The following is a 24925-nucleotide window of genomic DNA, read 5'->3' on the forward strand; positions in this document are numbered from 1 at the left end:
ATATGTTCCCAAAGGAAATGAAATCAGCATTCCAAAGAGGGATAGCATGCTCATGCTCAGCTCGGCATTGGTGACAGCCCTCAGGATGGGAAACGATCTAAATCCCCACTAACAGACAGGAAGTGTGGTGTGTATGCAGTTGAATATTAAGAAGGCTAACATCCGGTTTTAGCCAGCTTTCCGGCACTGTGCAAACTCTCAGAGTGGCTTAGAAAGAGGAAATGTTTATTTTGGCTCACAGCTCCAGATGTTTCAGACCAGTATCTCTTGCCTCTGAGCTTGTCATGAGGCAGAACACGGCAGAGAATGCAAAGACAGATATGATCATGGAGAACATTATGCCAAGTAGATAAAGCTAGAAACAGTAGAACAAATGTCACATGAGCTCACTTATTTATGTACAGTATCTAAAACAGTCAACATAAGAGAAGCAGAGAGTAGATTGGCAGCTGCCAGCACTGGGAGTGGAGGGCAGTGGGAGCTGCTGAGTAGAGCATGCAGTCTCCATTTGGTAGGATGAGGAAATGCTGATGTTTTTCTGTATGGCATGGTGTCTATATGCTGTTACATAGATCTTGAATGACTTCAAAGGTCCATGGTGCCACCAGAATGTGGTAGCATCTTTAAGAGGTGGCACCTAGTGCCCACTGGGACCCCAGACCTGTCTCTTTCTTTCCTTCATCAATGCAATGAAGTGAGCATATTTCTGGTCCATACTCTACCATGCTTTGCTCTATCACATGCCTGAAAGCAAGATGCAGTGGGTTCATGAGCTAAAATGTCTTATCTTTATAACAATGTTTCCATGAATTGTCACAGTGGTGAAAAACTGACCCAAACTAACAAGTTAGGGACACTGAAGTGTATATTGTGTACTTGAAACTCACTGAGAGTAGATATGTGTTCTCACCACACAAACACAAAAGGTAATTGTGAGGTGACATATGTGGAAAGGATAATTGATGTAGTTATCATTTCACAGGATGCATGCATATCTAAATATTGTGTCATGTACTTTATACAATTTTGTGTTAAAAACAGCTCCAAAGAAGACATAAGAAAAGTTACCTTTTCTGTAGAAGAACAAAGATAAGAATCATATCATACTTCTCAGAAAGCATGGAAGCAAAAAAAAAAAAAAAGAATTTTGCACTTGGTACAATTATCTTTCAGAAGCAGAGGGGAAATGAAGAGTATTTTTATTTTCAGAAAAAAATGTTTCAGGAAATTTGTGGCCTGTAGATATGCCTTACAAAAAATGCCAAAAGAAATTCTTTAGGGAAAAGGGGGAATGATGTGATGCAGGCTGTGAACTCAGCTTGTACAAGGAAAGGTGAGGGAGCAAAGGTTAGGTCAGAAGTGGAGAGGAAAGTCAATTAAGGCAATCTCACTTCCTTTTAAAAGTTTTTATTACGTTACTCTCTCTCTCTCTCTCTCTCTCTCTCTCTCTCTCTCTCTCTCTCTCTCTCTCTCTCTCTCTCTCTCTCTGTGTGTGTGTGTGTGTGTGTGTGTGTGTGTGTGTGTGTGTGTGCGTGACACATGTGGAGGCTGGACGACTTTCCTACCATGTGGGTTCCAGGGATCCCAACTCAGGTCATCAGACTGGATGGCAAGAGCCTGAATCCACTGAGCCATTTTGTCACCCCCCACTTGGTTTTCTTATTCTTGACTGATCTAGTAATTTGTTTAAACTAATGATAGTAGCTCAGAGTTATTTTTGCACATGTGCTTATGCAGGCCTTCGTGTTTATGTATGCATATGGAATTAGTTATCCTGAGAGTCGAGGGAAGTCGGTACAGCAATGCCTTCAGAAACAAGAGGAAAGAATTAGGATTCTTTTATCACTCTAAGGTTCTCATCAAACCCATTAGGTGGTGTAGGGTTATTTCAAAGCAGAGTTGGGTTAGCCACAATGTATCCTGAAAACTGTAGGATAACTATGGAATAAGGCAAAAATAAAACAGAACATGCACATACATGTAAATACGTATTTGCTAAGAAAGGAAAAAATTACATAAATGCAGAAGACCACAAAGTTCAGAAGACTAACAGAAGACAGGAACAAGAGAGAAGTAGGGCCATGGCAGAAAACAGGACGCACATGCTGGACAGAGCCAGCTCTGCCCAAACCACTTTCAAAATCCATGTTAATGTGGTCACTGGAAGACAGATTCTGAAGCAAACCAGGATCCCATTCAGCTATGGGTTGAACACAAGAAAATGTAAACGTGCCTTACGTCTGTATGTATATTTGAACATAGATCAAAAGCACTTAGATAGACAAAGCATTATTAACACTAATGAAAAGAAAGGGGACTGGGATGTAGTTCAGTTGGTAGAGTGCTTGCCTAGCATGCACCTGAGCCCTTGAGATCAGTTCCCTGTATTGCATAGAACCACATACAGGAGTGCACACTTGTAACCCCGGCACTCAGAGGTGGACACAGGACAACCAGAGAATCAAAATCATTCCTAGCTACAAAGTTTGAAGTAGCTGGGCTTCATGAGACCCTATTTTAAAAATATACATAAATAGTTCGATTTAATTAGAAACTTTGAGAACAAAGAAAGTTACAAGGACGAAGAGGGTTATAATATAACGTTAAAGGGACAATTCTCTAAGAAAATATAATTCTGCATGTATATGCATATAACAGCAGAGCATCAAATTATATGAGGCAAAAGCTGGTTGAGTTTCAAAGAGAGATGGATGAACACACTCAGGCAATTGACAACTTTAGCATCTCCATCAGAAATGCACCAATCTAGCAGGCAGAAGTCAATAAGGACACACTGAAGTCAACAGCGGCATCAGGCCAGTGGACACAATGAACATCCATAGAGCAATTAAGTCACAAATAGCAGACCAGCCATTCTTGTCCAGTTCACATAGAACGTTCACACTCTCAGCCATATTAACACATCTAAGAGATAGAAGTCATATGATGCCTGTTCTTAAGCCATAAATAAACTACCTAGAAGTCAGTTACAGAATGATAGCTGAGAATTACTATATACATGGAGATTTAACAACATGCATTTGAGTAACATGTGAGTTAGAAAGCATATATCAAGAAAAATTTCAAAATATTTTTAGCTAAATGAAAAGAAACATGAAACTTACTGGTTGCTGCAAAAGTAGTGTTTAGAGGGAAATTTATAACACCAAATGGGTGTATCAGGGAAGAAGACAGAGCTAAAATCAACCATCTCCGTTTTTGCCTCAGAAACCTTGAAAAGGAACAGCAAATTAAGTCCAAAGTAAGTAAAAGAAAAAAATTATAGATCAATCTAATTGAAAACAAAAAATACAGAAAAACAAGTAAAATCAAAAGCTAGTTCTTTGAATATATAAATTAAATCAACAAGCCTCTAGCTAGGGTAACTAAAAGAGGGAATAAATTACCAAGATCATTTATAAGAGAGAAGCCATTTCTGTAGATACTATGAATATAAAAATGAAAGAATAGCATAAATATTTCTGTCTACAAATTTAATAACCTAGATCAATTTCTAGACATATATTTGCATTTAGCAAAACACATGTGGTGCAAAATCAGCAACTGAATGAATCTTATCATTTATAGAAATGGAATCATTAATCAACAGCCTTCTAAGCAGCACTAGGCTCAGATGGTCACTGGAAAGGTCTACCAAACATAATTGGAAAAAAAGGAATACACTCTCTATAAAATTTTTCAGAAGGCAGAAACAGAAGGAATATTCTCTAGCTCATCCTATGAGACCAACATTATTCTAACACCAAGGCTAGACAAAGATACAATGAGAAAGAAACAGATGACCAGTATTTCTCATGAAGTCACACAAAAATCTGCAGCAAAATATCAACAAATTGAACACAATGATGTTTACAAAGATTTCTACATTAAAACCAAGAGAAATTTATTCTAGGCATGCAAGATCGATCTAACATTTTAATATTAGCCAATGTAATTCATACCGCATGCAAGCTAAGGAGAAACACCATATTATCATATAATAGATGAAGAAAAGTTATTTGACTAAATCCAGCACTCATTCATGATTTTCAAAACCATAGAAAAGGAAAATAGCTGAGAATGTCATCTGCTTCATAAGGAATAGCTACAAGGCCTCCAGCTAGGCACATAGTGTTGACAAACGCTAACTTTTCTGTTCACAACAGAATGAACCAAGAATTTCCAGTCTCACCCACTCCTCTTCGAAATTATCCTGATAGACCTAATTTAACAGGACAATAAAATAAAAGCTATATTTATTGAGAAGAAATTAAACTACAATTGTTCACATATTACTAGATTATCAAAAGTCTGAAAGAATAGACAAAAATCTTTCAAGAAAGCAATGTATAGCAAGGTTATGGGATATAAACTTCATGTGTTAAATCAATTGCTATATACTACATATTACTAAAGAACAAATGTGCCTTGACATTTAAAAAACATATTAACACACAGGAATGAAATCCTTATCTATAATTCTAGCAAAATGTAAATCTAGGGCTGGAGAGATGGCTCAGCGGTTAAAAGCACTGGCTGTTCTTCCAGAGGTCCTGAGTTCAGTTCCCAGCAACCACATGGTGGCTCACAACCATCTGTAATGAGATCTGGCACCCTCTTCTGGCCTGCAGGCATACATGCAGGCAGAACATTGTATACATAATAAATAAATAAATCCTTTAAAAAAATGTAAATCTAGCAGGCAGATCTCTGTGGGTTTGAAGCCAGACTGGTTTACATAGCAAATTCTAGGAAAGTTAGGGCTACCATGAGACCCTGTCTCAAAATATTGTTTGAAGTGGAGAAGACTCAGAAAAGCCAATTCAATATCAAAGGTTAAAAAAGTCAGAGGACTGATGCTATGTGATTTCAAAATGAATTATTAAACAACACTGGTCACAAGACAGTGAGGTATTTGAGAATGGAGAGACAGGTAAATAGGACAGACTAGAGAGCTTTTAATAGCTACACACATATAGCCACTTCATTTTTGACAAAGAGCAAATGATTTTTGTCTTTGGAGAAAAGATTCTCTTTTCAGCAAATGGCACCAAACAACTGGATATTCATGTGCAAAATACACATCTGGGCACATATCTTACATCTGTCATCTAAGTTAAATTCAGTGGGTCATGATTATAAACGTAAAACCACAAAATTTGTAGGAGATTATTCATGATGTTGAGTTTGGCAATAGCTTTTTATAAAATACTGGTTCTCATATAGCCCAGTCTGGTCTCAGAGTCACTACGTAGCCAAAAATGGCCTCAAACCCCTGATCCTCTTGCCCCAGCCTCTCAAGTATTGAGATTAGAAGCATGTGCTACCATGCCCAGCCATGGATGACAAAGACTTTTGAAAGGCAATACCAAAGGCATGGTTTATGAAGCAAAGAACTGATAAGCAGGTTCTACTCCATGGAAAGAAGAGAAGGAAAAGAAAATCTATAGTCTGGAAGAAAGTATTTTCATAAGATGTATCTAATGAAAGACTATTATCCAAAGTATAGAAATAATTCTCAAAAATTCATCAACTAGGATAGAAACAACCCCATTAAAATCAGTTAAGAAGATATGAAGAAGACAATGAATATATAAAAAGATACTCCATGTCATGTCCTTGGAGAAATGTAAATTAATGAAACACTACTATATAACTATTAGGATGACCAGGTCTAGAACAGAGACCGTATCAAATGCTGATGGGAGCACAAACCTCAGGAATGCTAGCATGTACACTGAGCAGCAGCTTGGTAGCTTCTCACAGAAGGAAGCGTGTGTTTACCATATGTGAAAGGCAGTGCTAACAGAGTGGCAGAGTCTAGAATTATTTAGGATGCAAGCCTGTGGGCATACCTGTGAGGGATTATTTAGATTAAGGTTAGCCTCTGAGGAAGTCAGTGAAGGGATTATCTTAATGTGGAAAGGCTTATCTTTTTAAAAATGTGTTTGGTTGTTTTATGTGTGTGTGTATGTATGCCTTGGTGTATCTATGTGTATTGTATGCATACAGTGCCTGAATAGGAATCTGATCTTCTGGAATTGGAGTTACAGGTGGTTGTGAACCACCGTATGTGTACTGGAAACTGAACTTGGGTCTTCAGAGAGCAGCAGCAAGCGATCTGAATGACTGAACCATCTCTCCATTCCCAGAAGACCCATCTTTTGGGCAGGAACATTCCCTGGCTCAGGATATGGTGGAGAAAGTGACTTAGCGCTGGTATCCACTGCCTGTTCTTCCCGACTATAGAGGAACCGTGACCAGCTGCTTCAAGCTCCTCCTGCCTCAGCTTCCTCATTGTGATGGGCTGTGAGCCAAACAAAGCCTTCTTTGCATAAGTTGACCCTGTGAAGGTGTTTTTTTTTCCACAGCAACTGAGACATATAATATAATCCAGCAATACCTCTTGGTATTTCCCCAAAAGAGTAAAGTTCAAGGTTACACAAAAACTAGCTTTATTTGTAATCGCCAATACTTAGATGGAATCAATGCCTTCTTCAGTAGGTGGATGGGTAAATTAACTGTGGTACACTCAGACAATGGAATATTCTTAATACAAGAGAGAAGTGAGCTACTGAGCAATGCAAGGATGTGAAGGAATCATCACACATCCCAAAGTAAGAGAAGCAGCCTGAGAGTGTGGTACCATTGCTCCAATTACATGACTGACATCTGGAAAAGGTAAAAAAAAAAAAATGCCAACGGTGAAAATATTGGTTTCTGTGAATCAGAGGGGAGGAAGGAATAAAAAGGAGGATCATGGATTTGGAGGGCAGTGAATCTACTCTGTGTGACACGGTAGTGGTGGATGCATATAGTACATTTATAGTACATAGAATGCATGCCAAGAGTGAACCTGACATCCATAGTCTGCAGGCTTTGAGTGACAAGTGATGTGTCAATAGAGCTTTGCTGTGTGAGTCTATTCAGGCAATTACTTGCTGAGCCGACAATAGGAATGTATTGTTCCGGAGCCTGGGAAGTCCAAGACCGATGCCCCATAAGATTCATTGTCTGCAAGTGCACATTCTTCACAGCTGGCATCTTCTGTGTGAAGTCACGTGGCAGATGAGGCAAACATGGATCTCTCATGAATCTTTTATAAGAGTACTATGAAAGCCAGGGAGTGGAGCCCTCATGACCTTGGTCTTTCAAGGTCTCTACTTAATGCTATTTAATAGCATATATAATAGTAACTATTATATTATAGATTAATTTCCAGCATACAAATTTAGGAGAGGACCATAAACATTAAGGCCATGGAAACCATAGAAACGTAGTGCTGTGGTAAGTGTTGACTTTGGGAGAGGCTTTGCTTATGTGTAAGTAGAGGGTGTGTGAGGAATCTCAGTGTGGTTTGCTTAATATTGTGAACCAGAAACTGCTCTAAAAAATAACTCCTCTTTCACATGGAGAAGAAAAAAGGAGGAAAGGCCAGTGCATTATATCTGAAAATGTCTGTGTCCTTGAGCTAGGAAATGGACTCATATTGAATCTGTAACTGAAACAAACAATTTGAGAAAGCAAAAAACAATCAAAACAAAACAAAAAAACAAGCAAAGAAAAACCTCTCAACTCACGTCACTTTCCAGGAGAACATGGATGAGAAAGGAAGAGAGGAGACGGAGTCTCCAGGTTCTAGTCCCCCCTTTCTTCAGGATTAGGGTGCCTCTCCAAAGTGCTAAATGGAAAAGCTGTTTGGACCTTGCCTGTGACTCCCTTCAGGTGACAGCATGCATATAAAAGGGTGATAGCCACCTACCATTCTGTCCCAGTCACACAATCACAACTTCTCCAGGCTTCAATTTCCCCATCTGAGAAATGAGGTTGGATGATAGATGATCCTCAACATACTGTAATGTGACTTAAAACTTTTTCGAACTTATGGTGTTATAAAAGTGATGCACATTCCAAAGACATTATCACAGATTTTTAAGTTTGGCTTTTTCTAGGCCAGGGTAGGCAATGGGATCATTAAAGGAAATACCTAATGCTCTGCACTGCACTGTGCTCTCTGTCAGTGGGCTTTGGATGCTGTTTTTCTTTTTTCACAGCATGTCTATGAAACACCCATCTCTGAGTATGCATGCGACCTTAGTTGTTATAAAGCCTGCTTTCTGTTAGAGGTTTTGCCCAGTTTGCCCAGGCTAGTGAAAGCATTCTGAGCATGTTGAAGCCACGCTAGGCTAGGATGTTTGGTAGGCAGCGATAGTAAACGTATTTCAGATTGACTGTGTTTTCAATTTACCGTGACGGTATCCAGGTAACCCCATGGCAACTACAATCTGCTTGCTGTCTCTTCTGCTTTAACCCATTCTGGATTCGGATCCACAGGCTTATCAACAGCTCGGACCTCTTTGTGTAGCTTCTGCTCTTATCAAGGTTCTGGCCCCTGCTGTGGTCGCCTCAGCTATCTGCTGCATAGCAGAGACGTCATTCCATCCACTGAGGATGTTCGCAGGGACAAACAGACAAATCCACAGGCTTCCCTCAAAGGGGTTGTAGCGCCAGTAGTATGAGTTTCCTGCAGCCTAGGTACTTAATAGGACAGAAAACTTTGTTTTTCTCCTGGGTCTGGTGAAAAGCCGAGCCTGGTGTCAGGACAGCCAGGCTCAAGCCCTGGCTCCTCACTATTATTACGAGAAAGTGTTTCCTCCGCTATGAAATAAGCATAACGCCTCCCATATGAGATTTGCTACGCGGGTGTTCATTAACAAAACCGGGTTAGCATCGTTATTAGTTCCCATTCGTTCACAGAGGACAGAGGACGGTACTAGAGCACAGTCCTAATGACTTCCTGCTACAACGGGCACAAGGTTCCCACGCTTCGAGGAGCTGGCAGAATTTACTGCCCTGGAATTTCTGGGACCGAACAAACTCAGAAGGCACAGTGTCCAGCCAGGGGCACAGAGACCGGATTCTTTGGCCTGGGAAGGGAAAGGGTGGATGCAGGGAGCGGGGAGGGGACTCGATGGGCTAGGCAGGGAGAGGCCGAAGCCAGGCGAGGTGCGTGGCCTCCCGGGGCCCGACAAGCGGCTGTGGGGCTGGTGGCCATGAGGCTGGGACATGCTCCGCCGCGAGCCTGGCCGATTTAGACACTCAGTCCTAATTGCGCCGAGCTGAGCCCCGGCACCCGCGCCGAGAGGATGTGCCTGGTTGTCGCCGGGCCCAATTGCTCCCACTTATCGGGCCTCGCGGGCCCTGTGGGGAGTACGCAGCAGCGCAGGCCATCGATCTGACGCCGAGATCGAAGCGACCGACCGCGGAGGCCCCAGCCCCACGGGACTCGGTCGATGCGTCTCCAGGCTCTGGGCGCCAGGGACACCTGTCTCTCAAGTCGCCACGCCTTCGGGACCCCTGGTGACCTGAATGATGGGATGATCGGATGCCCCTGGGGATGGGGACCCTCAACACGGTTTCCTCTAGTCCCTCACTTCTCTTCCCTCTCTCCCTCCTCTCCGTTTTGGACTCTCCAGGTCCCTCTTCCCTCACTCTCCAAGACTCCAGCTCTGCGCACTGCAGCCCCCTTTCTTCCCAGGGGCTTGATTCTGACACCTGCCGCTGCTAGGGTAGGGGCTGGCCGGAAGATGGGAAACCTCCCCTCCCCTTCTTAGAGAACCGGAGTAAGGGTAGGACTTTAAACTGTCAGACATCCCCAGGCTCTCAGTTCGTGTTTCCATTCGAGTGCATGCTGAATAGGCTTGTCATAGAGAACCATCTCCACAGGCAGACACAGAAATCCAAAGGGCAAGGGCGAGGAGACCTTATTATCCTTTGGCAAATCCCTTCCCACCCCAATTCTTCTTCCTGTCCTCCAAAAACTTGCACAAAACACAAGAAGATACCAGAACAGCCAGATACTGGCAGACTCTATCTGAAGAGCGCCCCCCTCCCAGGGCCCAGGACCCAGGGCCTCTGTCTACTCTTCAGGGGAAAGAGGTCTGTTACCAAGTGTTTCTCCTGACAATTAATGCAGGAAGTTCAGCTCTCCACCTCCTAATGCGTCCCCATTATGAGCCTTAACACACACTGTTGAAGCCGCTGCCTCTTCCTCTTGGAGATGGAGCAGCCGTGGGCTCTCCCTGTGTTAGATCAATCTGTTTCATTATCTGCAAACCTTGTGGCTTCACTAGCTGGGAAGGCTGCCTCTGTCAACCCTCAGGGTCGCCACTGTGCTCAGCCAGACGTTATGGACTTCTTCCTCATCTTGCCCTAGCTTATTTCTGACCTTGCTTTAAAGAAAAAAAGAGTCAAAGGAAAACAAGAGCCACAGCATTAGTGGCTAAAATAACACTTGGCCAATAAGAACACGGAGGAGATCCCCACCCCCATCTCTTATTACCAGACGAAGCTGTTACCATCTCTATGTGTGCTAAGAGGAGCGAGAAGGCCATTCGGCTTCTGTTTCTTTCACAAGAGACTCAAAGCTGTGTATGGTGGTGCTTACCTGTATCCTCCGTACTCTGAGGGCTGAGGCAGGATCACAAGTTCTGGGCCAATGTAGATTACATAGTGAAACTCTGTTTTTTTTTTTTTAGCAAAAGAAAGAAGAAAGGAGAGACACAAAATTACACTTTGGTGGGGGGATTCTGCCCCCCCCCCACGTGTGTGGTCTTTTGAGACAGGGCTAGCCTGGAACTCATGATCCTTCTGCTTTCACCTCCAAAGTGTTTGGATTACAGTGCTACCACTCTGGCTCAGAAATTGTACTTGAATTTTTTAAAAAATTATTTTATTGTGTATATTGGTACTTTGCAGGAGTTTACCTCTGTGTGCCGTGTGTGTGCAGTACCCGTGGAAGTCAGAAGAGGGCACTAGATTCCCCCCGGCACTGGATTTACAGATGGTTGAGAGCTACCATGTGGGTGCTGAGAACTGAACCTTAGTCTTCTGGAAGAGCTTAAGGGCTTTTAATCGCTAAGCCACTGCTCCAGCCTCCCCATCCCCCAAACTGTACTGTTTCTACAGCCTAGTGTTATCATAGACACACTGCTATAAACTCAGAACCACTTAGTATGACGACGGTAAGGCCTCACTTTTGCACCACAGTTTACATTCAATAGACAGAGAGTTGTCATGAACCAGGGGTGGTGGCTCCTGCTTGTGATCCCAACATTCAAGAGGCCCAGTCAAGAGGACAGCTGCAACTTGAATGCCAGCCTGGTCTATACAATTCCAGGCTAACCTGGGCTACTGTGTGAGAACCTGTTTAAGAAAGAAAGAAAAAAAAAACAACAAAGAAAATTGTCACAAAAACCAGATGTCCCTATAACAGCTCTGATGAAAGTGCTCTGCGGCTTGGCTGTACTTAGGGATTTGTCCACACCACTGAGAAAATACTGTCCTCTCTCAAGTGTGAATGTGCACACCACTCACGAAACTCTCTGGTAGAACTGTGTGAATTCATGTTTCTGATCCACTCTGCGTTTTATTTGGTGATTACACTAGGTTGGCGTTTCCGTAGGAAATCATTACTTCATTGAGAGTTTGCATCAAGGATACCTCAGTATTTGTTGCACATTAAATGATTTATAGAGCCAACTGAAGAGTCTAATGACAGGGAAATGGATAAAGAAAGTATAACACACACATGCACGCGCGCACACACACACACACACACACACACACACACACTCACATACATATACAAGCTCCTTAGCTATGAAGAGGAATGAAGCTATATTGTTTGTAGGAAAATGGATACACTTGGAGATAATCATATGAAGGAAACTAGCCTTCAAGAGACACATGTTTTCACTCATTTGTCGATCCTAGATTTTATAGCCACATAAAATCACACATGTATATTTGACATGACAATAATAGCTGAATTGTCTAGGAGAATTAAGGAAATGAGTGGAATGGAAAAGGGGGAGGGTGAAGGTAGAGGAGTATGGGGGATATTCAATATAATACATATGAGATGAAAATGTTCTTACATAATAGTATGCACAATAAATAAACATAATGAAGAAAATTTTTAAAAATAAACTTTTAAAATGGAAAAGGAATATGTCACAGCTGTAGTGGCTTGTGCCTAAAGTCCAAGCACATACAGGGCTGAGGCAGAACTGTTTAAGTTTGAGCCAGCCTAGGGACCCTCTGGTGACAGAGTGAGACTCTATTCCAAAAACCAAATGTGGAACAAGGCAACAGCAAAACTCCTCATGCTTTTTGTGACTATTTTTTTGGCGTTGTTCATGTATTTTAATATAACAGAACTTTCACAGCACCCACTTTACCTGATGCTGCTGAACTCTCAGGACCCTGGGAGTTACTCCTTTGTCTCAGGAGTCCAGCATCCATCCTTCCAGAACTGCCATTAGAGAACTTCCTTTCTTTCCTCCATACTATCTTTTTTTGGGGGTGTGGTGTGGTGACCGAGACAGAGTTGTACTCTGTAGCCAAGGCTGGCCTTAAACCTCTGGAAATACTCCTGCCCCAGACTTATGATTGGGATTACAGTCAGAACCATGCCCAGCTTTCATTTTTTTCTGACATGGAGTCTTGAGAATTAGCTGAGGCTAGCCTCAAATTTGTGGCAATTCTCTTGCCTTAGCCCCCAAGAGCCAGGGTTACAGACGTGAACCATCACGCCTACTTTGGAGAACCATTTCTTCCCAACTGTCAGCCTGTGAGGCTGTGGTATGGATGGGTCTGGCCATTGCTGGACAATCTGAACATTGGATTCCCCTTAGCATGTGACTAAATTTTCTCTGAAACTGTGTCGATTCAGCTGCATCAGTGATAACTCTGGAGTACCCAAAATGTGTTGGTGTCATGTTATGGAAAGAAATCAGTGCACTTCCCCTTGGAGTACTTTGACCAGGGGTGAGAGCCCAGATTCAAATTCTCTCCATCCTCCCTGTTCTGTAGCTTATAAATTCTGGCTTATCCACAATCCTTTTGTTGTATGAGTCTAACTCTGTCCCTGTACCTGGCTGAATATTGTTTGTCTCCTCTGTCCCTGTGTCTGTACCTAACAAGGGGCTAGCAAATAGGGAAAGAATGATTGGATACTTTACAGAAATGTTTCACGGGATTTTAACAAAGGATTGAACTTTCCTGATCCCAACAGCAAACAGTACAGCACACAGACTTATCAACCTGTATCCATGTCGCTTCCAACATTTATGGTGGATATTTGTTTTGTAAGGTTTCTTTTTGACTCATTTGTTGCTCTTAGCATTTATCACCATAATGCATGTGCATGTACACACACACACACACACACACACACACACACACGTACACAAGTGTGTTACTGTTACTCATGGGTCAGGGGAATGAGAGAGTATATAATTTAAGATTACAGCTATGTATTAGCTTAGGCTGTAAAAGCTGATTATATGAGAAATCCAAGGCAATTAACGTTGGCTCTTACATTGTTCTCTTAAAGGCAGGTTAAACAAACAGGCTGGGTACACAGTAGGAGAGCAGTCTTAAGTCTTAGATGACTTTAAGGAGTATTAGTAACTCTGGCTGTGAGGTCCAGCAAAAGTCCCAGTCTTTTAGAGTGTAAGGTATTTTCACAATAATATTCTGCCACAGCACGTACTCATGCCTACCTTGGAGAACCATTGTTTTTCGACCCTCAGCCTATGGGGTTGTGTTATGGGTGGTACCCTTGTTGGCCAATCAGAACACTGGATTCCCTTAACCATGGCTCAATTTTCACACAGAGACTGCATCTGGTGCTTGGCTTTATGCTACTGTAAAGACAAGAGATTATCTGTCCAGATGGATAAGGGCTTGAGCTCGGGGTAGCATCCTGCCACCTGGGAGTGAGCACTCTGCCGAGAATGAATCCAGCAACAAAAGGAACAGAGAGGAAGTAGTGACAGGCAGCCATCTTTCTCTGAGCACTGTGGGTCTCAGTCTGAGTGGCTCGTCCTCCTAGTCTGAAGGACTTGGCTGCCAAGGCTTTTACAAGCCAGAGTCCAGATTTTATAGATGAAGAACTCAGGGCCCAGAGAGATCGGGAACCATAGAAAGAAGCAAAGCCGGTCTGAGCCTCCTTGTTTGTTTGTTTGTTGTTTATTTATTTATTTATTTATTTATTTATTTATTTACTTATTTACTTATTTATTATTTATTTATTTATTTACTTACTTACTTATTCATTCATTTATTTATTTATTTATTTATTTATTTATTTATTTATTTATTTATTTATTTATTTATTTCCGGAAGCCCAGACTAGCAACCATGATGGAGAAAAGGGAACCTAAGAAAGCCTGACTCCTACACCACCTGACATTCGGACTCAAGTTACGTTAAACTCATCCAATATATATACATTTTTTCAGAAGCTCATGTGCTTATACAGACGTGTGACAGGCATATGTTGAAGACCAAACATGGGCTGTGACCAGGCATTGTGTGTGCAGTGGGAAGAGAAAATAGACTCCAATGTGAGAGGCCCCAGGTTGCAGAAAATGGCTGTGTGGGTTGCTCCCTGCCCAACTCAGGGAGGATCCACAGACACTGATGTAAATGGCACACACTAGCGTTATGCTGTACATGGCTCCAAGGGCTCAGGCCAAGTTTCTCTTGACCCTGAAACCTGGCTCTGTGCTTAGCAATGCAGAAGAGACTGCCTGAACCCTGGGGAAGTCTGGTGTATCTCATCTGCGAGCCTCTGCGGTGCACTTGTGGGGTATATCTTCACAAGCTTGAGTTCCCTGCCTTTAAAGGCACCAGAGGTAGTACCAGGGGCACATGAAGTGAGCTTTGCTGTGTTCTGCCTAATGCCAGGCTTTCTTAATAATTTCCAGTGAGTAGGAAGAGGGGGTGGTGTGAGGAGGAGCCGGAAGGGGCTGTGGAAGAGCTGTGTGCAGCCAGTCAGCAGAAACATCACAGTCCAGAAACATCCCAGCTTGAGGGGCTCATTAAGCCACCAAGCTCTCTGAGAGCTTTTGGTTATAGGTAAGGGCAGGCAAGGACCCTCTGCTTCCTGTGTGGCCAGCCCTATGCCTCTGAGCCTGCAGGCCTACCTGTGTCAGGCCCTTGCACCCTCCCTGTGTGCCCTCTGGGGGGTCTCCCCCCCAGGTCTTTTCCAAATACCGAGCGATTTCCTGCATGCACAAATTGCATTTTCCCCTGGAAAGTTTAATCGGAATGCTCAGCGTTCAGTTGCCAAGGGCTGTGAACTAATTTTTCTTGTCATTGCCACTTGGTGGAAATGTCATCATTAGTGAAGTAGATATGCTAAAGAAGGGAGAAGAGAGAAGAGGAGTATGACGGGGCATCTTAGCTCTCCCAAGGGCCCCAAAAGCCACGGGGACTACAGACCCCAGGAGGGCGAAGGGAGTGGTCTGTTAGGGGTGAGCATCACTGAAGACATGCAGCTGGGGAGTTGACCACGGACTCGTGCTTCTGGGTGGAGCAGGGCTTACTCCGTCGGTCATTGTGCCCTGGGGACAGGCAGCTAAAGCCCCGAGTGACCCCTGTAATGAGAACAGTTCCTGAACGATGGCTCTGCGTTTTGCTAAATCACAGTTCACTCTGTGACCTGGCTTATGTAAGGGTCCTTGCAACAGTGACTCTTTGCAACCAGACTGCAGCGACTTTGGGGACAGGCAGCCTTGTTGCTCGTTACTGGTCAGTGAGAACTCATCCGGTTGCTGGGGTGGACTCCGGGTTTACTTCCACCTGCAAACATGCTTCCTGTCTTGTGGCAGCTAGCTCTCCTATTTTCCGTCCTCTTTAATTGTTCGTGGGCCCTGCCTTTCATTTTGTGTGATTTTCCCTTGTTTAAAATGATGACAATTTAATAAGACCAAAGCATTGGGAACATAACTATTGGCACCTTCCTCCCCTGACCTCCGTCCTTGACACATGGGAATGTGGGGTGTGTTGTTAACACTCCTAGTACGCATCACGTTTGCTTTGGGAAAAAAATGGGTCATAACCAAACACAGCCAGATTCTGAACACCTGTAGGAATGTGCTAGACACTTCCGTAATTATTCTTCCTAGGCCTTGCAGATGCTAGCCAGGGCTCTAGCACTGAGCTACAGGCCCAGTCAACAGACAGCCTTGTGAGGTGGGCTCTATGGTCTTCATGTTTCATGTAAGGGTCAGAAATGGTCTGTGATTTGTCTCATGGTCTGTAGTCTAGTAAATGGCTGTGTTGGGATTTGAACCTAAGACCAACTGATTAATTATATTCTTTATATTATTTATATGAGGCTTTCTGCTAGCAATGATGAGATCTGGCTTCTTTCCAGAGCTTGGAGCATATGCTGGGATGGGTGACTGTCACTCTTGGGGTCTCAGTTCCCCTATCCGTGTCCTGACTCTCTTACTGCCTTTTGTGCAGACCAAATTGGATGAGGACATGGATTGAGGGTCTGCATTAGGGCTCCTGGGACATCAGGAGTATGGTGTTGTCTCTCCCTAGCTAATTTTGCAACACAAAAGGTTGATGGCATCAACAAGGATAGTAACCTCTTCTTCTCTTTTGTGCCAACTTTACAAAAGGTATTTTTTTCTTTACTATATTAAACTCTCTAAACAACCCTGTTATAGACCAGGGATGAGAATTTCTTCTCATTTTAGGTGATGGTAGCCCAGCAAGACCAAGTGACTTCTACAAGGTGACAGCCACTTTAGGAATCAAAGCCAAGGCTTAAATATATCTGAATGTGTTTGTCTATCCCCGAGTTCACTCAGGCCTGCCTCTAAGAGTCAGTTTTTCACTGGAGTATTTTAGAAGTGCTCGGGGGAGGGAGGGAGGGAAAGAGAGAGAGAGAGAGAGAGAGAGAGAGAGAGAGAGAGAGAGAGAGAGAGAGAGTTAGTTCTTGAAGAAGTATGGGCCTTGGACAAAGAAAAGAAACAGGCAGGCAATGACCTCTCAAGGTCATTCCCTGCCCAAGGTCTCTCTGATTTTACAGGATCCAGATGCCATCCTCAATCCTCTCTCCACCTCTCTCACTAGGGACCAAAGGCTCAAAATTAAAAAGTCATCATTTGCCGGAACAAGGCAGCTTTGGGCCCTAGGGCTCAGGCGATGAGGACCACACTTGACGCTGCCTGTTCACAGCCTGCCTGGGTTGGGGGGATGGAAAAGTCCTTGCCATCTGGCTGCTGAGCCACACTGGTCGGGGAGGACGCAGCACTTGGCTGGGGTCCTTGACAGTGGGCTGAAGCTGCAGCTTGTGCCTGGATTTGACTTGTATCTTGACTTCACTTCCCACCACTTTCTTTTATTTATTTTAAAGATTTTTAAATTGGGCATGCATGAGTCTGTGTTTACATTCATATTTACTTATTTATTTATTTACTGTGCATACATATGGTGTGTGTGGAGGGGACACGTGTACATTGTGCTGAAGTCAGAAGACACCTTTGTGGGGTTGGTTACTTCTTTCTGCCTTTATATGGGTATGCAGAAAGCACTTTAAACCATGGAGCCATCCTGCTAGCTTTTGCCACATCTTTCTAATCTTACCAAACTCACATTCCAGTTCAGTCCTGAGCCAGGGCCAGGTCTGAAGAGAATCAGTGAATCTATAGAGGGGGGCAGGGTGTGGGGTGGGGAGCAGGGTGTGGGGCAGAAAGCAGGGTGTGGGGTGGGGAGCAGGGTGTGGGGCAGAGAGCAGAGTGTGGGGTGGAGAGCAGAGTGTGGGGTGGAGAGCAGGGTGTGGGGTGGAGAGCAGGGTGTGGGGCAGGGAGCAGTGTGGGATGGGGAGCAGTGTGGGGCAGGGAGCAGGGAGTGGGGTGGGGAGCAGGGTGTGGGGCAGAGAGCAGAGTGTGGGGTGGAGAGCAGAGTGTGGGGTGGAGAGCAGGGTGTGGGGTGGAGAGCAGGGTGTGGGGCAGGGAGCAGTGTGGGATGGGGAGCAGTGTGGGGCAGGGAGCAGGGAGTGGGGTGGGGAGCAGGGTGTGGGGCAGGGAGCAGGGTGTGGGGCAGAGAGCAGGGTGTGGGGTGGGGAGCAGGGTGTGGGGCGGGGAGCAGGGTGTGGGGTTGGGAGCAGGGAGTGGGTTGGGGAGCAGGGAGTGGGGTGGAGAGCAGGGTGTGGGGTGGGGAGCAGGGTGTGGGGTGGAGAGCAGGGTGTGGGGTGGGGAGCAGGGTGTGGGGTGGAGAGCAGGGTGTAGGGTGGGGGCAGGGTGTAGGGGGGAGCAGGGTGTGGGGTGGAGAGCAGGGTGTGGGGTGGAGTGCAGGATGTGGGGTGGAGAGCAGGAGGGCATAGGTGAAAAGAAAATGAAATATATTTTCAATCACATGAGAAAAATTGCTCTTGTTTTTTTCCAACATCATGGTTACCCGAATGTCTGCTCTGGGCCATGCACATTGTGCAGTTGAGGGGTGCAGAGAGAAGTCAGAAACTGCCTTTCCCTTTGTATGAAGCCACTTCGGCTGTGTTACATGGTGTAGCCTTGACTGAGCTGTTCTCTGGCTTGCTGAAATCTGGGTTCAAGATCTCAGACACAAAACAGGAGCCGTGGGCAGAAGAGGCACCAGCTCAGTTGTTCATAAAGTCCAAGCAGAGAAGGTCAGTGATGAAGTAAGCCAAGTCGAGTTGTGAGTAGTGTGGCAAAGGAGACCCACCCCAAAGAAGACACCATTCCTTAGCTCTTACCTGCCTTCATGGAGGGAAGAGATCTCAGATGAACATCTCTCCTGATTTTTCAGGAGAAGCTAAAAACCTGTATTTTAAAAGTAGTTGATAGCTAATTCAGCTAAGTATTTTAAAGACACAGTTAGGGGAACACACATGCGATAGTTGGACTGAACCTTCCTGGCCATCTCTGTAGTAGGAAAGATTTAGTATGAAGGAGAGGATGAGAAATATAGGTTGGTGAGCAAAATGAAGGTTCAAGAACACCAGAGCTGTAGAGAGGAGGAAACAGCCCATTGGCTCTGAAGAGGAAGATCTGGGTGTTGCTTGCAAGACATTTTGCAACAGGAGTTAGGAGTAATGTTTGCAATGCAGGTAACTTAGTTACTTTTATATTGCTGTGACAAAACACTACAACCAAGGCAACTTATGGAAGAGTTTATTGGGAGTTCACACTTTCAGAGGGCGAGTCCATGACATCATGGTAGGGAGTGGGGAAGTGGGCAGGCAAGCAAATGTGACATTGGAGAAGCAGTTGGGAACTTACATATTGACCCATGAGCACAAGACAACAACAACAACAACAACAACAACTGGGAATGACATGGGCTTCTGAAACCTCTAAGTCTACTCCCAGTGACACACTTTCTTTAGGAAGACCACACCACATAATCCTTCCCAAACAGTTCTACCAGCTGAGAACCTATGAGCCTGTGAGGGCATTCTCATTCACACCATCACAGGAAGTAAGGAGATTCAGGTCTATCTTGGCTAGATGTTACCAATTCCGTTACTTTTAATGTATGCATGGTACTAGTGCTCAGAGCCATGCTGAATACACAGGGCCAGCTGAAGATGTTTCAGAAGCGAACAATTTTAGCAACTAGGCTAAATTCTTGTGTTTTTTTTTTTTTTTTTTTTTTTTTTTTGGCAAAGAATGTGGCTGCTTTCTGCCTTTGTCCTAAAAGTCTGCCAGAGGCTAAATTGAAAGTTTTGGACTAATTTTGTTGGCAGAGGAGATTTCAAGACAATCTAATATTGATTTTGTCATGTGGTTATTAGTAATCACCCTTATGCAATTCTGCAAGGTAAAAGAGCAAGCAAGGCAAGAAGAAATATAAAATGTACAGTTTGAGAAGAAAAGGGGCACCAGAAAATTGAATGTTGGAGACAAGGCTTGTGCTGAAAGAGATAAGGAGAAACAAAAAAATGAAGGGATGCCCTCAGGGCAAGATAGCATCAGGCTAAACTTGCAACTTGTGAAAAGAAAAGGCCCAAGACATTTTATGCTCCTAAAAAGCAATATCAAACCAAAGCTGTAGCAAGAATCTTAAGTACTTATCAATAAAAACAAACCCAAGGCCAGTTATTGGGGTGAATGCTGGAAGATCAGAGAAGCAGAACAAGCCACAGCTTCCTCACCTCGCCAATTCCTCAGCTGATTCTGTTTCCTCAGACTGGAAGCCTCTCAGTCCTCATCCCGAATGAATCTCAGCTGAACTATGCTGCTCCAAAGCCTTAAAGCTTAACTTACCCCAGTTCCTGGTTTTCACACCTTATATACCTTTCTGCTTCCTGCCATCACTTCCTGGGATTAAAGGCTCTTGTTACTACGCCTGGCTGTTTCCAGTGTGGCCTTGAACTCACAGAGATCCAGGCAGATCTCTGCCTCTGGAATGCTAGGATTAAAGGTGTGAGTGCCACCATTTTCTGGCCTCTATATCTAGTGGCTGTTCTGTTCTCTGACCCCAGATAAGTTTATTAGGGTGCACAATAATTTGCTGAACACAATATCACCACACAAAGCTGTGGCAAATGTGATTTAAGAAGAGAGTGGGGGAGGCGTCCTAAGTGGGCAGCGTCAGCCACGTGGTTGTGAATTGGCAACATTGCTATATGGTTCTGATTTTAGAATCATGAAGGATAAACAAGAAAAGGGTTTGTAGAATCTTCCTCTGCAGTTAAGGTAAGATTCTGAGGCCAGATGTGTAGCAGGAGAGTCCTTGCACAGAGATCTTGAAAGGCCATTCCATGAAGCTGTGAAAGTGAAGCCTGGATAGAACTCTGGGTTTGGAGACCTCAGAGTCATGGGATAACTGCCAAGGAGAGCTGCTAACAGGGTATGGAATCAGCCCAAGAGAGAGAATTGTGTTGTAGTCCACAAAGCCAGAAGGGTGAAGCTATCTTAGCTCTCTGAAATCAGACATGGAGCTCCAGGATGTAGAGTTTGCTCTACTGGGTTTTGATCTTGCTTTTGTCTCATATTTCCCACAATGTCCTTTTCCTCTCTTTTGGAATGATTGTGTATATTCTGTGCCATTGTATGTTGGAAGTATATAATTTACATGTTGATTTTATAGGGGGTTACAGTTAAGATGTTATCTTGAATCTCAGAAGAAACTTTGGATTTTGAAACTCTGTTGAGATTGTAAAAGACTATGGAGACTTTTAAAGTTTAACTAAATGCATTTTGCTTTATGATATGGCCGTGAGTCTATGGGGGCTAGGGAATGGGATATGCATGGTTTGCTATTGGTGGAGCTGTTTGGGAGGGATTAGGAGGTGTGGCCTTCTTGGAGGAGGTGTGCCACTACAGGTAGACTTTTAGGTTTCAAAAACCCAAACCATACCCAGTTATCTCTCTGCCTTGTGCTGTAGATCAAAATAGAACCTCTTAGCTACTACTCCAGAGCCATGCCTGCCTGGTTTGTGCTCTTCTCTCTGTAATGACGGTCATGACTCCAACCCTCTGAAACTGTTAGCTCCAAAGAAACTCTTTCTTCTATACGTTGCCTTGACCATGTGTTTTATCACAGCAGCAGAAAGGTAACTAATACAATATGACAGTAAAAGACATTCTTCTGAGGAAATTTCTATTTGGCTACAGCCTCAGGTTTTTTGTTTTAAAGTTTAAAATTACATTGATCTATTTAGTGTGTGTATGTGCGGATGTGGCTGCCATGGTGCAGAAGGTGACTTGTGGAAGCTGTTTCTCTCTTTCTATCATGTGGGTCCTGGAGACTAGACTCGGGTCAGCAAGCTTGGAAACAAGCACCTTTACCTGTGAGCCATCTCTCCAGCCCTGCTTGGTTTTTGCTTTAATGCAAATTCTGAGAAGACTGGATTACACAGACTCCTGGCTTATCTTTAGGTTGAAGTAACATGTTTGATGTATCAGGAGTTATTTCTACAAATTCACTATCATAACAGTTGGTGAGGCAGGTGGGCCCTGGCAACTGCTCCTTTGATTTAGTTGATGAGAGTTGATGAGGATGATTTTGCCAACCTTTCTACCCTAGAGCTCCTGGGGAACATGAGATGGGGGCCTGAAGTTCTGCTCATTTGTCTGTCTCAGCTCTCCTGTGCCTCTCATGTGACTTTCTGCAGTGGATGCTATTCTAGATATGATGTATGTGGATTATATGACATAGATCTTGAATATGAACCAGCTATTTTTATCTAGCACCCAAATAAAAGGCGATCTTCTCTAAAATTGGAGGAAAACATAGTCATTGAATGGTGTATGGGACACACCATGACTTTACACCCTTCTGAGGCACTTTGTGTGTGTGTGAAAGGTACAAGTGTGTGTGTTTGTGTACATGTGGAGGTCAGAGGTTGATGGGTGAGGTCTTCCTCAATCGATTTTCTGCCTTATGTTTTTGAGGCAGGATCTTCCACTTAACCCGGAGGTTACTGATTGGCTATACTGGGCTGACCAGCATCCCCAGGAATTCTCCTTAGTGCTGGGATTACAGACATGTCCCACTGTGCCTGGAGTTTTATGCAGGTGCTGAAAGCTGAGCTATGTCCTTGAGCATAGCAAGCATTTTAACAACTTAGCATAGCACCTTCTGAGGCACTTTTCAAGGGGGATTTTTACCCTGGATGAGTTTTGCTTTGTGTGTTAGTATTTCAGTTAACCATGCACATGTTGTGCAGTGGGATGCTAGGAAAGGCTAAGAAAAATGCTGTGACTGTCTTGAGGAAGTAGTGACATTCTCCTTAGGGCTGAGGAAGACTCAAGAGGATCTGAACTCGCAGAGACAGTGTAGACAGCATGAGGTCCTTATGCTCACAGATAAGCACTAGGAAAGCCAGGGATGTTAAAGACACAGGGTTATCTTCTTAACAGAAGAGATATGTAATCTGTTTTCCTCACAGAAGGCTGGGAATGGATGTAGTTAGCAGCCTGGTGATCTGTGCTGTCTGTAGGGCCAGCTCATACCTGGCTCATCTCCCAGACTGTAGTGTTTATCCCAGACTCTTCCTCTCTAGACCTTTATCTCAAGCACTGTTTCTCAGCCATCTCCTTATGGGAGATGTCACGTGTACTTTGTGGATTGATGACCTATGTGAGACCACACCAGATCCTGCTCTAGGCCCTTAAGCCATAGAGCCCATCATTATAGAAGAGGTCACATGTACTTTGTGAAAGAAGTTTTGTTGTGCACATGGGATTGAGTTTATTGTTACCAGGAAACTATTTCCAAAACTGTACTGTATTTTAGAGCTATTTAAATATGTCTAAAATAAAGTGTCCAGTGTCAGGCTCCAGAAGTTTGAACCAGCACTGGCTTCTGAGTTGTGCTGAACCAGATTTCCTTCCTTGCTCCACAGAGATCGACACTCTGCTGGCTGTGGTGTGTGATACTCTGCTGGCTATGGCATATGCAGAGACCTCACAAGACATAAGTAGAAGTTTGTGAGGAGTTGAGGAAGTGATAATGTAGGGGGAAATCAGCAGAAGTTTGGCCTAAGCTGTTTCCATACCTCCAGACCATACACAGCTAACCACAACATAGCAGTGGATAAATTTACTGGAACCTGATGAGAATGTTCTTTGACAAGTGGTCTGTTGGCTGGGTCTTGAGGTAGATTGATTCGCAATTTTCTGAGAAACCACCATACTGATTTCCAAAGTGGTTGTACAAGTTTGCACTCCCACCAGTGGTGGAGGAGTGTTCTCCTTACTCCACATCCTCTCCAGCATAAGCTGTGATCGGTGTTTTTGATCTTAGCCATTCTGACAGGTGTAGGATGGTATCTCAGAGTCATTTTGATTTGCATTTCCCTAATGACTAAGGATGTTGAGCAGGCTTTGTTGACTTCTCATGGGAGGCCTTACCCTCTCCAAGGAGGGGATATGGGGTAGGGTGAGGGGGAAGTGAGGGGAGAGTAGGAGGAGGGGAGGGAGGGGCAACTGTGGTTAGTATGTAAAATGAAAAAAATTAAATAAAAAGTTAAAACAATCAAACGACAACAAAACAAATGGTCTACCATAGCAGCAGAGTTCTAGGAAGTCACAGATGCCAATCAGTTGCAGATGCCAACCCACTCCACCACACCACATCGTGCTTAGCTGAGGCAAAGCCAGCTGGGCTCCTGTGCCTTTTTCTTTTTCTGTCTGTGAGTACTGATGCTGGGTGGGGCTCTCCTGATGCTGAGTGCTGCCTGATTCATGAGCCCTTTGCTCAAATTTACCCTGCTAAATGTAGTTTGTCTGACATTTCATTATTATTAGTAGTATTACTAAATATTTTAACACAGGGGAGAGTCATCCCAGGCAGAGGGAACATTGCACAGAATAGCATGAAATTAAAAAACAAAAATCTGAATTTATCTGGGAAATGCCATGTCATTTGCTGTGGGTGGTGGTGACAAGTACCATTATTATCTACTGTCGTATGCTGTGCCCAGAAGTCTGAGTTTTAGCTCACAAATCTTGTTTTGGAGCAAAATGGGAGCAATATGATGTTCCAAACTGACTTTAGAGATCAGCTCAAGAAACTGGGAATGTGGACAAGATGATTTTAATTAAAGTTTCCTTGTTGGCACACAAACTGTACACACTGCTGGGCTTCGGTGTGATATAGTCACAGGTGAGTGGAGCACACGCCTTCTCTCAACACTCCCAAGTCTCTGCTAATCCTTATTCTGCTCTCAGATCATTCGGCTTTAGCCTCCATTTATATAAGAGAACGTGTAGCACCTAACAAGATGATCTGGAAGGTTCTATCCTCCTCCAGGCTCCCAGATCCTTTCCCTTTTAGGGAGCCCGGGAATGAATGAAGTACTGTCCCATTGGGAGAGCTGCAGAAACAGATTTCTTATCTGTCTGCCTGTGGTAATTCCCAGGTGTCTTGCTTACGTATCTGGCATGCATTTACTTCATTTATTACCTCACTTGAAAAATAATATCCAGTACTTTCTCTGTGATGTACAACATCAGATTTTTGTGGGTGAAAAGACAAATAAGAGGCAGGCAGAAGACAGCTGCTGGAGGCCTGCCCATGGCACAGTGGCGCACCACCACTATGAGCAAATGTGTGGTGAAGAAATGGGAGAGGAAGAGAAGGGGAG

Source organism: Peromyscus eremicus, chromosome 5 (assembly GCF_949786415.1).
Source record: "Peromyscus eremicus chromosome 5, PerEre_H2_v1, whole genome shotgun sequence".
In the NCBI taxonomy this organism is placed as follows: domain Eukaryota; kingdom Metazoa; phylum Chordata; class Mammalia; order Rodentia; family Cricetidae; genus Peromyscus; species Peromyscus eremicus.